This window comes from Sceloporus undulatus, chromosome 3, assembly GCF_019175285.1.
Source record: "Sceloporus undulatus isolate JIND9_A2432 ecotype Alabama chromosome 3, SceUnd_v1.1, whole genome shotgun sequence".
NCBI lineage: Eukaryota > Metazoa > Chordata > Lepidosauria > Squamata > Phrynosomatidae > Sceloporus > Sceloporus undulatus.
The window spans coordinates 111810122-111823793 of NC_056524.1; the positions used below are offsets into that span (position 1 = coordinate 111810122).

The 13672-nt window shown below is 41.2% G+C and overlaps 1 protein-coding gene across 1 annotated transcript in view; it reads right to left on the bottom strand.

Moving 5' to 3' along the window:
- TEX30 (testis expressed 30) overlaps window positions 1-13302 on the bottom strand; it is a 36436-nt gene extending 23134 nt beyond the window's left edge. Inside the window, exon 1 of the mRNA XM_042458343.1 lies at window positions 13112-13302. The gene's annotated coding sequence lies outside the window, so the exon portion shown is untranslated. The remainder of the gene's footprint in view (window positions 1-13111) is intronic.
- Between the last annotated feature and the right edge of the window lie 370 nt (window positions 13303-13672).

The window sequence follows — 13672 nt, forward strand, 5'->3', positions numbered from 1 at the left end:
CCAGGAGGGACATCACAGCAATTCTGGCTGCCATTCTGGCTAAAGTTTGGGCATATTGGACAGGATGGAGCTTTGGCGGAGCAGGAAGTGAAGTGCTGCATTTACACTCATGTTTTCTTAGTTCTCTAGTGAAAAAATATCAGAAAATTGGTTTGTTGTGTGCATTTGTGTAGTTTCTAACTTATGGAGACCTTAAGGGGACTCTATTATGGCAGGTTCTTGGCAATATATGTTTAGAGAAGGCTTGCCATTGCCTTTCCATAAGGCTAAGAGTATGTGACATGCCCAAGCTGGGAATTCAACCCTGGTTTCCAGAGTCATAGTCCAAAAAAAAAATGAGGAGGACTGGGGGCTTTAAAGCACATCTGAACCACACTTGCCATGTGGGCCATGGTCTGCATTTTGCCCACCCCAGTGTACATTAATGCTTTCAAATTGTACAATCCAGAACAGGTTTTGACTTTACAAACCAGTTTAAGCTTTGTATACAAATAATGTAATAATGTGGTTAAACACTCTTTATCTTGATCAGAGTTTGGCAAATTGCTGCTTGGGATGACAGCTCCCAGAATCCACAGGCATCAGAGGGATAATAGGAGTTTTATCTCTGACAGAAACTTTCCCAAGTTCTGATTGGATGCATGGTATCAAATATACATGTAAATCTGTGAGGTGATGAAAAAAAGAGCAGTTATTTTGCATCTCCCATAACTTCAGTTATTATTGCTGTATATGCTCCATCGCTAGCCTGACAGCTCTCAATTTATAAGATACAAGGCCTCCTTAGAATGATGGAATAGAAATACCGGCAAAGCTCCCTGCCTGCCTCTTGCATCATTTTTCAGTACAGTTGCCTCCAAGGAAGTTCAGCAGCGTGCACACTCCATCTATTTTGATCATACATGCGTGGACTGTTTGCACAGTTATATTTAGTTGTGATAACTTATAAAATCTCCAGAGAATCCCAGGCTCCCATTATGAATTTTCATTAAGTTAATTAATCCAAATACATACAGAAAAAGCGTGGGGACTGGAGAATCATGCAGTCATTGTTCATTCTACCTACATAAGGACTGAATGAAAAGACTGATGCTACAAAACAGTGAAATACACAAATAAAGGCAATAGGTGAAGGAGAATTGCCTTAGCTAGTGCATTGTTGTTGCTTTTCCCCTTTGGTCCAGGAGCTGTCCCTACCAGTGAGGCAGAAGCCCCAGGTATCAGTTGTTCAGAAACACTGATGAGAATAGCAATCTGGCTGTTCAGCCTGAACCTTCCAGCTATTCCTATCTTTTTGAAGGGCAAAACTATTTGTGTCATATGGCCCATTTGTATCCCACAAGCCAGCAGTCTGCCTTCAGATGAGGGAAATTTACAAACAATATCGCATTGTCAGTGTTGCATACTCTCCAACTGTCCCGATTTTCCTAGGATAGTCCTGATTAATCTGTGTTGTCCTACTTCTTCAGCTGCTTCTAAAATGTCCCAGTTTCTGTCTCGACTACACCTGCAGTGCAGAAATAATGTATTTTGGCACTACTTCAAATGTCATAGCTTAATGCTATGGAATTCTGGGATTTGTGGTTTTATGAGATATTTAGCCTTCTCTGTCAGAGAACTCTGATGCTACAACTACAAATCCCAGATTTCATAACATTGAGCCATGGCAGTTAAAGCAGTGTCAAACTGCATTATTTCTATAGTGTAAATGTAGCCCTCCTCCCACTTTTACCGTTTGTCTTCAAGTTCAACTTACTTCAGTTGCTGCAAACTGAATTCAAAGGGCAAAGGTAGTGTGCATTATTCCATTAACTCTGCAGAGAGGAGAGGAAGGTAGGAGGTGGAATCTTGTCCTTCCCTGTAGGCTCAGGCAAAAGCAAACTGCTGCAGGTTGTCCTAGTTTATATGTTCTTATTCACTCATAACTTTTCTCATCTTGACCACACTTTGATATTGCTTAGCCACGCACGTCCTGCTTTTCATCTGTGAAACATTAGAGAATATAGAGAAAGGGAGAGCCTGTATGTTTCTCTAAATATTGTCAGATTCAGACACCTCTCATCCCTAGCAAACATGACTATCAATACAGATCAAGTGGGTGTAACCTTGACTCCTACTTGTCCAGTGTTAATGGATGATGTTCAACTTGTAAACTCCAAGGATATGGACAGAATCCTTGAAGAAGTGAGAGCCACCATATTTGTATCACTTACCCTTTCTGGCTTAACAAAGAGTCCAGAAGGGAACTGTCTGGGTGGATAATGGGATTGTGAAATGTCTCTCTTCAGAAAAGGATAGTTCCTACATGCCTAAAAGAGACAGTTATAATGTCCTTGTTTTTAAAAGGTCTCCCTGGATGCTTACATTTCTGCAGTGGCCAGGAGTGCATTTGTATAGTTTTAAAGCGAGTGCACCATTTGCATCCATTCCTTAAGACATCTCACTTGACAACTGTGACAAACACCTTAGTTACATCCTGACTGGATTGCTGTGACATGCTCTATGTGGGTCTGTCTTTGAAGAGGGTTCATAAACTTCAACTGATCCAAAACACTGCAGCCAGAATGTCAACTGTAGGTGGTTGTTTTAACAGCTCCACTGGTTGTCAGTCTGATTCCAGACACTATTCAAAGTGCTGGCTATGAGCTACAAAGCTCTATGTGGCTGTGGTCCAGGCTATCTGTAGGGCCATTTCTTCCCATAAGAGCCTACTCAAACCTTTTCAGAAAAAGCACTTCTCTCTATCCCACTGCTTTCACAGGCACGCTTGGTGGAAACATAGCAGAGGACTGTTTCTGCAGTGCAGATTAGACCTTTGTTTTAAAGTAATATTTTAAGTTGGGCTAATAATTCTGTTGTTAGTTTAATACTGTTTTAATCTCAAGTTTTGTATATTTTAACTACATGTATATTTATTTTAATTTTCTGTTTTTTGTAAGCTGTTTTGAGTCCCAGTTTGGGGAAAGGGAATAAATAAAGTGATGGATGAGCCAGCATGGTGTATTGGTTTGAGCATTGGCCTACCGATCCTGGATAACAGATTTCAAATCTCCACTCAGGCATGGCTACCCATTGGGTGACCTAGAGCAAGTCACACTCTCTCATCTTAAGTGGAAGACAATGCCAAACCTCCTCTGAATAAATAATGCCAAGAAACCTCCTAGATACATTTCTTTGCATAAGTCAGAAATGACTTGATGACAAATAACAACAATAATGAATAGTTATTTGGTATATATTAGCTTAAATTATTCACCAAAGTGAGTAGCAAATTTGAATCATGACTATAGATTACAGATTTCCTGTCTTTGCTGCAGGGATTAATTTAAACATTCAAAGGAAAAAATATTGCCAAACTTTAAAATCAAGATCTAAAACAAATTGTAATATCACTAATTTTTAAACATTTACTTTCAGGGCCTATATCTGAATAAATGAAAAGATTTCTGCATTTCATCTTTACAAGTATAATTTCAAATAATGATAAGGACAGAGACTGCAGTCAAGAAATCAGAAGGCTAGGATTGGGAAGGGCAGCTATGAATGAACTGGACAAGATCACAAAGTGTACAGACATAACTCTGAACACTAAAGTGAGGATAGTCCAAGCCATAGTATTACCCTGTCACCATGTACAGATGTGAAAGCTAGACAGTGAAAAAAGCTGATAGGAAGAAAACTCTTTTGAGATGTAGTGCTGGAAAAAAAAGACTGAGAATACCATGGATGGCCAAGAAGACAGACAAATGGGTCCTAGAACAGATCAAGCCTGAACTCTCTCTGGAAGCCAAGATGACTAAATTGAAGCTGTCATACTTTGGCCACATCATGAGGAAACATAAATAATTAAAAAAGACAATAATGCTAAAAAAGGTATAAAGCAGTAGAAGGAGAGGAAGACCCAGATGGTGAGACTCAGGGGTGGTACACTAGGCACTTTGTGCCAGCCTGACTGTGGAGTAAGGCTGCGTGAGGGCTGAGCTCAGCATCTGTACCGCGCGCCCTGGTCACCATCTTGGCACGCACTTGTACAGATGGCGTGCGCCATGATTATGTCGTTCATGCGCAGCACTTACATGGTACTGTGCACGAGGGGTGTCATAAGGCCGTGCCATGGCCCTTGTGGCACCCCTGTAGCACCGGGAATAGGAGCTGCATTTCGTGTCTCCTTTTTTGAGCAGTTGGGGATGTGGTGGCTGGTTGCCACCTCCCCAATCCCATGTTTCCAGGAGTGGCCCTCAGTCAGGGAGGATATGGCCCTGGGCCTGCAGGAACTGAACAGAGAGGTTGAGGGCAGGGTTCTTGGAGATGTCTCATCCACAGAGTCACCATGAACTGACTTCGACTTGGGGTCAGTTAATAACAACAAGAGAAAGAAACCAGATATCAGAACAAGAAGTCACTGTTTGTCTGTTTGTCTACCACACAATTTGTGCTTTGAACAACAAATCATGGTAAACACAAACCATGGCTTTTTCTGATGCATGAACATACCCACTGTGTCTATTAATCTGTTTCAACCATATACTTCTTTGAATGCAATGGGAATAAGGCTGTTCCAAAATATATTTTCCCTCTCAAAAATAGCAACATTGGAATCAGTTTTGTGTATCATCACAAGTTCTGAGCTGCAGAACTGGGATAAGTTTTTATCTGTATTCCAGAAATTAAACCTACGAACTTGAACTATATGGCATTTGGCATCTCTCTCAGCAGGATTTCCTTTTGGTTTTATATGATACATTGACTGTGCAGAAATCATTCATCAGTGCCTGAAAATACTGTCAAAGAAATCTTAGGAACATGGAGATAAGGAAAGTGATTATACGCTTTACTGACATGAAGAAAAAAGATAGCCCTGACCAATAGTTTAGTTCAAACCACAATGATAAAAATCAAGAGCCTAAAACAGTTGGGCAACTTCAACCCATCTGGGGTCAACTTTTCAGCTTGAGGACCCACTGTGGGTTTCAACAAGCCCCAAAATGCAGGGGGGGGGGAATTGAAATCAGAAATGGCAAGTTCACTTCCCGTTTTGTTCTATTTTAAATACAGGGCTGTTTCCCAAAGCACAAAAATGCTCATTTTGGGAGCCTTTAGGCAGAAAAGTTTTTTTACACCACCTCACATTGAACTAAGCAGTCTCTAAGCAGTTTACAACATATAAGCCAATTGCCCCCAAGCTGGGTACTCATCTGACCAACCTCCAAAAGGATGGAAGGCTGAGTTGACCTTGGAGCCCCTCAGGATCAAACTCACATTATGGCTGCAATACTGGCATTTAACCACTGCGCCAGCAGGACACAGAGAAGTCACATTCTCTACGTCCCTTCTGATTTTTAAACTGTTTATTATTTGTGAAGTCAAAGGCTTTCATGGCCGGCATCCATGGTTTTTTGTGGGTTTTTCAGGCTATGTGGCCATGTTCTAGAAGATTTTCTTCCTGACGTTTCGCCACCATGGTGAAACATCAGGAAGAAAATCTTCTAGAACATGGCCACATAGCCCAAAAACTCACAAAAACATGTTTATTATTTATTTATTTATTATTCACTTTTCCTCCAATGAGCCCAAGGCCAGCTATATGGCATTTTACTCCCCACATTTCCCTCAACTTTTCCCTGTTTTGTAGTAAGGGTGGTCACGTTGTTGTTTGACTGTAACTCCTAGCATCCTTGTCAGCTGGGATGATGAGAGTCCACCCACATCTGGAAGGCCCCACTTCTGATTCCAACCTTGGTGCCTAGTTTACATACAGTGAAGTCTATTATTCACAAGGTGGTTTCTCCAGTATCACTGGTCAGACCCATGTTCCTACATCCCTCATATAACCCAGTTACCGACACAATTCCTCATTATGAAAGATACACCTGTAGTATCAAATGTACTGGAAGGAGCAGGAGAGCTGATGTAACACTTCTGTGAGCATGGCCTAAGCAAATTTTCCAAGGCAGCGGCAACTTAATCTTATCTCTTGCGTTCACACTGCAAGTGAACCAGAGTGTTATTTTTATTTGTTTAATTAATCTGGGTGATAGACGTGCCTCTATGCTTGTGTGTGCTGTGAGAGAGATTCTTCTTTGCTGCTATAAATTTGTCACTCCCCTATTTAAGGGAACGGCATTCCTGCCATGGTATTATGTGACACGATGCACCCACTGGTGTGTAAGCAGCAGCTGCTTCAATTCACTGATACCTTGCACTGAAGAGAGACACTGGAGTTGAGGGTGGCATGTAACATTTTATGGCTGTTCTCTCTTGTTCTCTCATTGAGCTAATTGGAGTAAATGTCAGTAAACAAACCTCTCTGGGCTGCTGACCCTATAAAATAAGCAGCCAAACTTTAGGCATTTCCACATACTTACAGCACAGAGGATCTGCTATATAGGCATTTTTGACTCAGTATGCATAATTAATAAATTAATAATAATAATAATAATAATTTTATTTATAATTCCTGCCCTCTTCCTACAGTCGAGGCAGGTTACAGAAAACAAAATAACAATAAATACATTATTATTTAAATTCAGGACAACTCCTACCCCCACCCCCTCTCTACCCTAAAAACATAACAAAATAAAACAACAACATAAAATCTAATTAAAAATTAATTAAAATTAATGCTTGAGGTAAGATATTTTCCATGAGGTTGACAGGAGCTGTCATAATCAGTGGGGGTAGGGTTGCCATAGCTGAGGACCTCCCAACGGGGACAAATGTAGGACAGTTTTAAAATGTTGGACCTTCTTTTTTTTAAATTTCCTAGCCATGGATAGAAATAAAAAGATTTAAATAAATGGAGTAAATAGGACTTCTGGCTTGGCAAAATTTCAGCAATAAAATGAACATTCTGCCCAAAATGATTTTTTATTTCAAATATACCAATCATATGTAATGAAATTCCATTTAAAACTTGGAATAAAGACCTGACAAAGTTTCTTTGGGATGGGAGGAAACCCAGGGTCAGGTTAAAAGAAATGCAAGATAGTGTTGATAGAGGTGGACTGGCACTCCCTGCCTTAAACTTTTATTATTCATGTTGTTTTGAATGGATATCCGAATGGTGTAGTTAAAATCTAAGATTGTTACAGCTAGAGGGAAGTGACTCATTTTTGGGTGGGCATGCTTATCTTTTTTATGGGAAACTTGATGCTAATAAAGCTTTTGTGACCATGCCATAAGAAAAGCACTTTTTAAAGTGTGGTTTAAATACAGCCACATATATATAAGAAGATCCTCTGTGGACATCAGTTAACGAAGCTTTTTATAGAAGCCAGCATTCTTATCAAATAAATGGTTAACTTACAAAGAGTTAATAAAAATTGAATACACAACTAAAAATGTTCTCTCAAAACACAGGGAGTTAATAAGAGCGGGTATACCTAGTTGGTTCAATTACAGACAAATAAAAGAAAGATTTTATTGGACAAGAAAAAGATTTGAATTGGAAAAACTTGAATTTGATGAAATTATTTTTCTATAAACCACATAAAATGCTGGCTTTTTAAATTTGTTAACATATGAACAGCATGAAAATTATATCAAAAACTCAATGGTTAAATGGGCGCAAGACTTGCATCATACTATTCCCTTAGAACAATGGGAGGTTAATTGGAACAAAAGGTTGAAGTATACCACCAGTAATGATTTAAGGGAAAATTATTAATACAATTAATACCGTTGGTATTAACTCAACGAAACTAGCAAAAATATACAAAGGATTTGACGCAAATTGCTGGAGTGTGGCAAAACTCTAGGATCATTATTTCATTTATGGTGGAATTGCGAATATGTATGTAAATTTTGGAAATTAATTCATAGCTGGTACAGAAGATTCTAAATTATAGTTTAAGATGGATTCGGCGTTTATTTATTAAATATGGTGACAGATAAATCCTTGAGAGATAAACATGGGAAATTGCTTTTCTATTTGTTACAGCCGCAGGTTATTATGCTCCATTGGAGAAATAAAGAACAGATCGATTTGGACCAATGGTGGCTAAAACTGTTGAACATTTCCGAATGGATAAGCTAACGTGCTTAAGGCGTGGACACTCTTGGGAAACAAGTAAAAAATATGGATACCATTGATGGATGTTTTGAATGGGAAAAAATAGGCTTTGGTGTTAGTTAAATATCACAATAGATATATTATGAACAGGTTGAATATAACGATTTAAGCGAATTTGCTCTGCCATATGTCTGCCTTTATAATTTTTCTTATAATAGTAGTAAAAGAAAATTTTAAAATTCAAATAATTCTGGAGGGCTAATAGATAAGAGGGGAGGTTGTTATTTATGTTTCTTTTTCCACCTAGGATATATTCCAAAAATGGGAAAGGAATAGGAGGGGAAACAGTAAATATGTACCTTCTTATGTAACAAATTATAGTTTGGAAAATAGATGTGCTGGTCTAGAATTTAAAATTTCAGTGGATTAGATTGTTATTTTGTAATTCATATGTAACAACCTTAGAAGTAGCAAGTAAGTTGCAACAAAGATACAAAACAAACTAGCAGATAGTTGCAGTATTATTTTAAAAGAAAGGAAATGTCATAGTTCGGAAGTACAATTGTTATGTTTTAAATGTTTAAATGTTGTCTAGTCAGATTCAAGGTATATGTTATGTTTTTGTATCTTCATTTTTAGGTTAGCTTCTCCTCTTTGTTTGTTTACTTCTCCTATCCTTAAGCTTTCTTTATTTTTACTCTATACTTTCCCCCCCTTTCCCCCTTTCCCTCCCCATCCCCCTATTTACAATATATGTCTATAGTAATAATCTTTACAATGTTTGATTGTACTGGTTTGTGTTTTCTTTAATGAAATCCAATAAAGATTTATTTAAAAAAAAAAATTTCCAGCCAGGAAATTTTTTTTAAAAAAGTCCTACATTTTAAAAACCTTGTCCTCCTTCCTTCCCGGCTTGGGAGGAAGCTCGGCCTGCTCCCAGGCTGGGAAGGAGGTGGGGGCCGCTGTCATTGAGCGATCGCCGCGATGGCAAGCAGCCTCCTCCTCCTCCCCTGCCTCACAGAGGCCTTGGAGGACCCCGCAGCTGGAGCTTTGACCGCAGAGCCTTCCAGGCCCCTCGGGGCTTGGGAGACACTGCCTCCCAGGCTCAAAGAGGCCTCAGAAGCGGCCTCTGCGGCCTTGGAGCCTTCCAAGGCCCCTCTGGGGCTTGGGAGACGCTGCCTCCAGGCCCCAGAGAGGCCTCAGAGGCGGCTCCCGATCACGGAGCCTTCCAGGCCCCTCTGGGGCTTGGGACGCTGCCTCCCAGGCCCAGAGAGGCCTCAGAGGCAGCTCCGCGATTGCGGAGCCTTCCAAGGCCCTCTGGGGCTTGGGGAGGCTGCCTCCCAAGCCCCAGAGAGGCCTTGGAAGGCTCGTGATTGCGGGCTGCCTCCAGGCCTGGCTGGTGGGGGAATCCTGGGGGTGGGGCCAAACCGGGGGACCGTGCGGACCTGCCCCAAACCTGAAAGTCCTGCCCCAGGCGGGATATGGCAGCTAGTGGAAGGAGGGGGTTTAATCTGGAAAGGCATAGGCTGGGTCTGCATAGGCCAAATACCACATGCTTCTCCTGTCTCGTCATGGTGCACCGGTACTGGTAAAATTGTCTGGACAATGTCCAGCCAGTTCATCACTGAATTGCTCTGCAACAGGTCTGAGACCGAATAAGAAGGGCAAAGTGTTGACAACATGGCTGGGTGCCTTGTTTTGACCTCAGAGGAACAAGGGAGTGCGGGTGGCACCCTAAGGTAGGGGTGACACTACTCCTTCCCAAACTTCTACCTTTTGGAAAAAATGGTCTGTGGCATTTGCCTATGTCCCTTTAACATACTAAAGAGATGGTGTGAATGCGGTGAGGCTGAGTAGGAAGAGAAACGAGAGCCCCCAGGTTTTTTTAAAATCAAATTAAAATTGTATAAAATGTTTGTTTAAAAAAAACTTTATTTAAAAGCATCTTACCAAATTTTCAATTTAACCACACAAATAAATGTACATGTAAATACATTTATGCTCTGTGTATGATACTGTAATTCAAAAGTATAATTTTAGTTTCACTAGCTGCTTACGTCACAAATATTGCTGTTGTTGTTGTGTGTCCTCAAATCATTCTGAATTATGGTAACCCTATTCTGAATTATGGTAACCCTAAGGGCTTTATGTTTTATATCATGGTTGTTGTTGTTGTTGTTTTGGCAAGATTTGTTCAGAGGAGGTTTGCTATTGCCATTGCCTTCCTCTGAGGCTGAGAATGTGTGACTTATCCAAGGTCTCATGAGTTTCATTTATCGCACTGGGGTAAAACCGTTCCCCAATGCATTCTAATGGGGGCAAGCGGGGCCGCGCACGGAACGCGATGTGAACCAGATGGGGCCCAGAACGCAACTTTACCGCACGGGGAATGCTGCCGCCGCCGCTACATGTTCCCATTGCATTCCAATCGGGTTCCAGAGGATGCCATTTCTGGGAACTGTTTCAAAGCGTTCCCAGAAATGGAGCCCTCTGGAACCTGATTGAAACGCAATGGGAATGTGCGGCGGTGTTCCCCGTGCGGTAAAGTCATGTTCTGGGCCCCATCCGGTTCTCATCACGTTCCGTGCGCGGCCCCGCTCGCCCCCATTAGAACGCACTGGGGAACGGTTTTACCCCAGTGCAATAAAGTTTTCTCCAGAGTTGTAGTTTAATAGTCAAACCACTACACCACACCAACTCTCAGAAACTATAGTATAGTGACTACTATTGTCATTACATTTGATATACGGGAATTACATTTTATGAGTAACATTAGTACAAAAAAATATTGATGGCAGGAAGTCAATGGGAGGGGTGAAACCATGAGTTACCACACCAAATGGCACCAATCCTAGTGATGCCACTGAGAGGGAGCAACCCATGGCATAATGGTGGAGGATGGCACAGTGGGACAGGAATGAAAACAACTGTCTGCTGTCACTCCGGAGTGCTGGATAATGGGAGGACTTCAGAGCTGCTTTGGCACCAGAATACTCTGTTCCAAGAATATTCTGGCCTGTGCAGAAACCACCATAGTTTAATATGGATATGCCCCCTTGTAAAGTACAGTATAAATAAAGTTGTTGCAAAACAGAAGTGCTGCCATGATGGTTGTTCTTAATGGAATCTAACACTACAGCAGTCCAAAGGACAAACCCTTTAGCATTTAGCCATTGGATCCAGAAGGATGATGACATCCATAGCCACAGAATTACTCATAGCAGTTATACGCAAGAGTTGACTGCTATTTATAAATGAAAATAAATATTGCCTAAGCGTTTCTAATCTGAAGAATACAAGAGCATGTCATTCATGGGAATAGAAATTCTTTTAGCCTTTGTTCAAATGAATAGCTTGCCTGAAACTGCTGCAGTAGACACAGATTTGCCTCTTTGGTGTAGTGCAGGGCTAACAAAAATTCCAGCTTTGGAAATACAAACCCTTCATTTAAAGCATGTAAAGCAAGGTCAATTTCACTTGGGATAGTTGGTAAGATTCATCCCTTCCATGGGAATTTAAATGCAGTACTCCTGTTGTTAAAGTGCAGCTTAGGACTGGAGCGTGGCTTCCAGACTCTTAGGACGCATGCATCATTTAAACAGCATACCACCAATGTGACCCAAAGCAGCTTTATTTTCACATGTCTGTATGGGACCATAATCTGGTTAACTGCCATGACTCAATGTAATGGAATTCTGGGATTGTAGTTTGTTGTGAAAAGCTTTGGTGCCACAACAAACAGTTCCCAGAATTCCATACCATTGAGTCATGGCAGTTAAAATGGTGTCAAACTGGATTATTTCTGCAGTGCGGATGTAGTCTCAGTGAGAGTTCTAACAAATGACTTAAAACTAGTTTGCTTTGGCAAATACACACATGATAAGTACTCCCGTTCCTTCTTCCCTCACTTGGTAGAAAAACACAATATGTCTTTTTAGGACCTTTTCCGTTGCTCTGATAGCCTTGGCTGAAGAGTGAGGTATAAATAAACATTATTATTATTAGTATTATTAGTATTAGTATTATGAATTTATGCATTTCTTATTATTTGGGCTCACAGATTGTCCTATGTATCTGATCAACAACAAATTTATTACTAAATTCCTGCTGCTACTACTCTGTCTGCAGTTTGGAGTGCTCCAGAAGAACCTAACATTGCTGAGAGAATGCAGACGTATCCAGGAACACTTTTATACAACTTCTATAGGTATCACTGTAGATACCCATAATGTGTTGTATTCTTTCAAAACGTATAGGAAACTGTATCTGAGCCTGATTGCAGCGGTAGTTTGCATATTCATTGGGTATTTTTTGTTCAACACCTGGCTCCATATATTGTTATATGATCTGCATTGGTGTCCTTTACCTCTCCATTGATGCCCCCTTGTCGTGTGGGAGAGGCTTGCACACTCTAATGATGTTGTGAGCTATGTTGGCGGTGGTATAATAGCCACCGGCAGGGCCTCCCATGCCAGACAGGTCACAACCGAAGGGTCTGACCAAGAGCGCCAAAGGGCAGGATGCCTTATGGCAACCATCCTAGGCAACCATCCTAGGAGAAGGAAAACTCTAATCCCAAACCCGGGCAGATGGTGTTTGTCTAACCCTGTAAGGTCAACCATCTAAGAGAAGGAAACTCTAACCAAACCTACGACCCGAGGACCTCGCTGCTACCGTCCATGCTTGTCAAGGCCTCAGCAGACGAACCTCTGGTTTAAAGGGTGAGGCCAGTTCTGTGCACGCTGCGCTCCACCAGAAAAATCCATTGCACAGGCTTGAAGGATACATCCAATTAACCCGGAAACATCACCCAAGGAGACTTTCCGCTGTGCTTTCTGCAACCAGACCTGTTTGTTCCAGATTGGCCTTTTTAGTCACCAATGCACTTGTACAAAGCGTGGGATGAGTCTTTTCTGAATCTTCGTTCGTGAAGCAAAACCAGAGAGAGGTGTCCTTTTAGTTTCTGCATCCTATGGTATGTATTACAGTAATTTTAAAGCAATAAATTGCCATGTTTCTGGACGTATCATCTTTTATCACAAGAGTGGGCCCATTCACTCACATTGAACCCTTCTTCCCTCCATCTGATTCCCTTCTCACCTGAGTCAGTGAATGAGTGGCTGATGGGGGGGGGGATGCATACACGCTCCTTCCTCCCATTCAATCTCCTTTCCACCTAAGTTAGTAAGCGGCTGATGCAGGGAGCATGTGTGCCCTCTAACTCTCCCATCCGAATCTCTTAGGTCCTTCACACCTGAGTGAGTGACTCAGTGAGTGATAGAGGGGAGCATGTGCACAGCCTTATCCCTGCAAATGTGAAAAAATACTACATTTAATAAAATTTAATACAATAAAAATATTTAATAAAATTAAAACACACCCCATCAAACTGTGAAGTTTGCCTGCCTTCTATTCTGAAATACACTGGATGTTTCCTGAACTTTTTTCCCCTAAATGGTGACACCACATGCTTGCCAGTTCTAGGTAACCACCCACTAGCTTGTTCTGCCCTCCAACCTCCCTCTGCAAAGAGTAAAGGAGTAAAGAGATCACAAAATTCTTTTGGGATGGGAAAAAAACCAAGAGTCAAAATGAAAACTTTACAGGACAGTAGGGAGAGAGGTGGATTGGGAATGCCAAATTTAAAATTGTATTATGAGG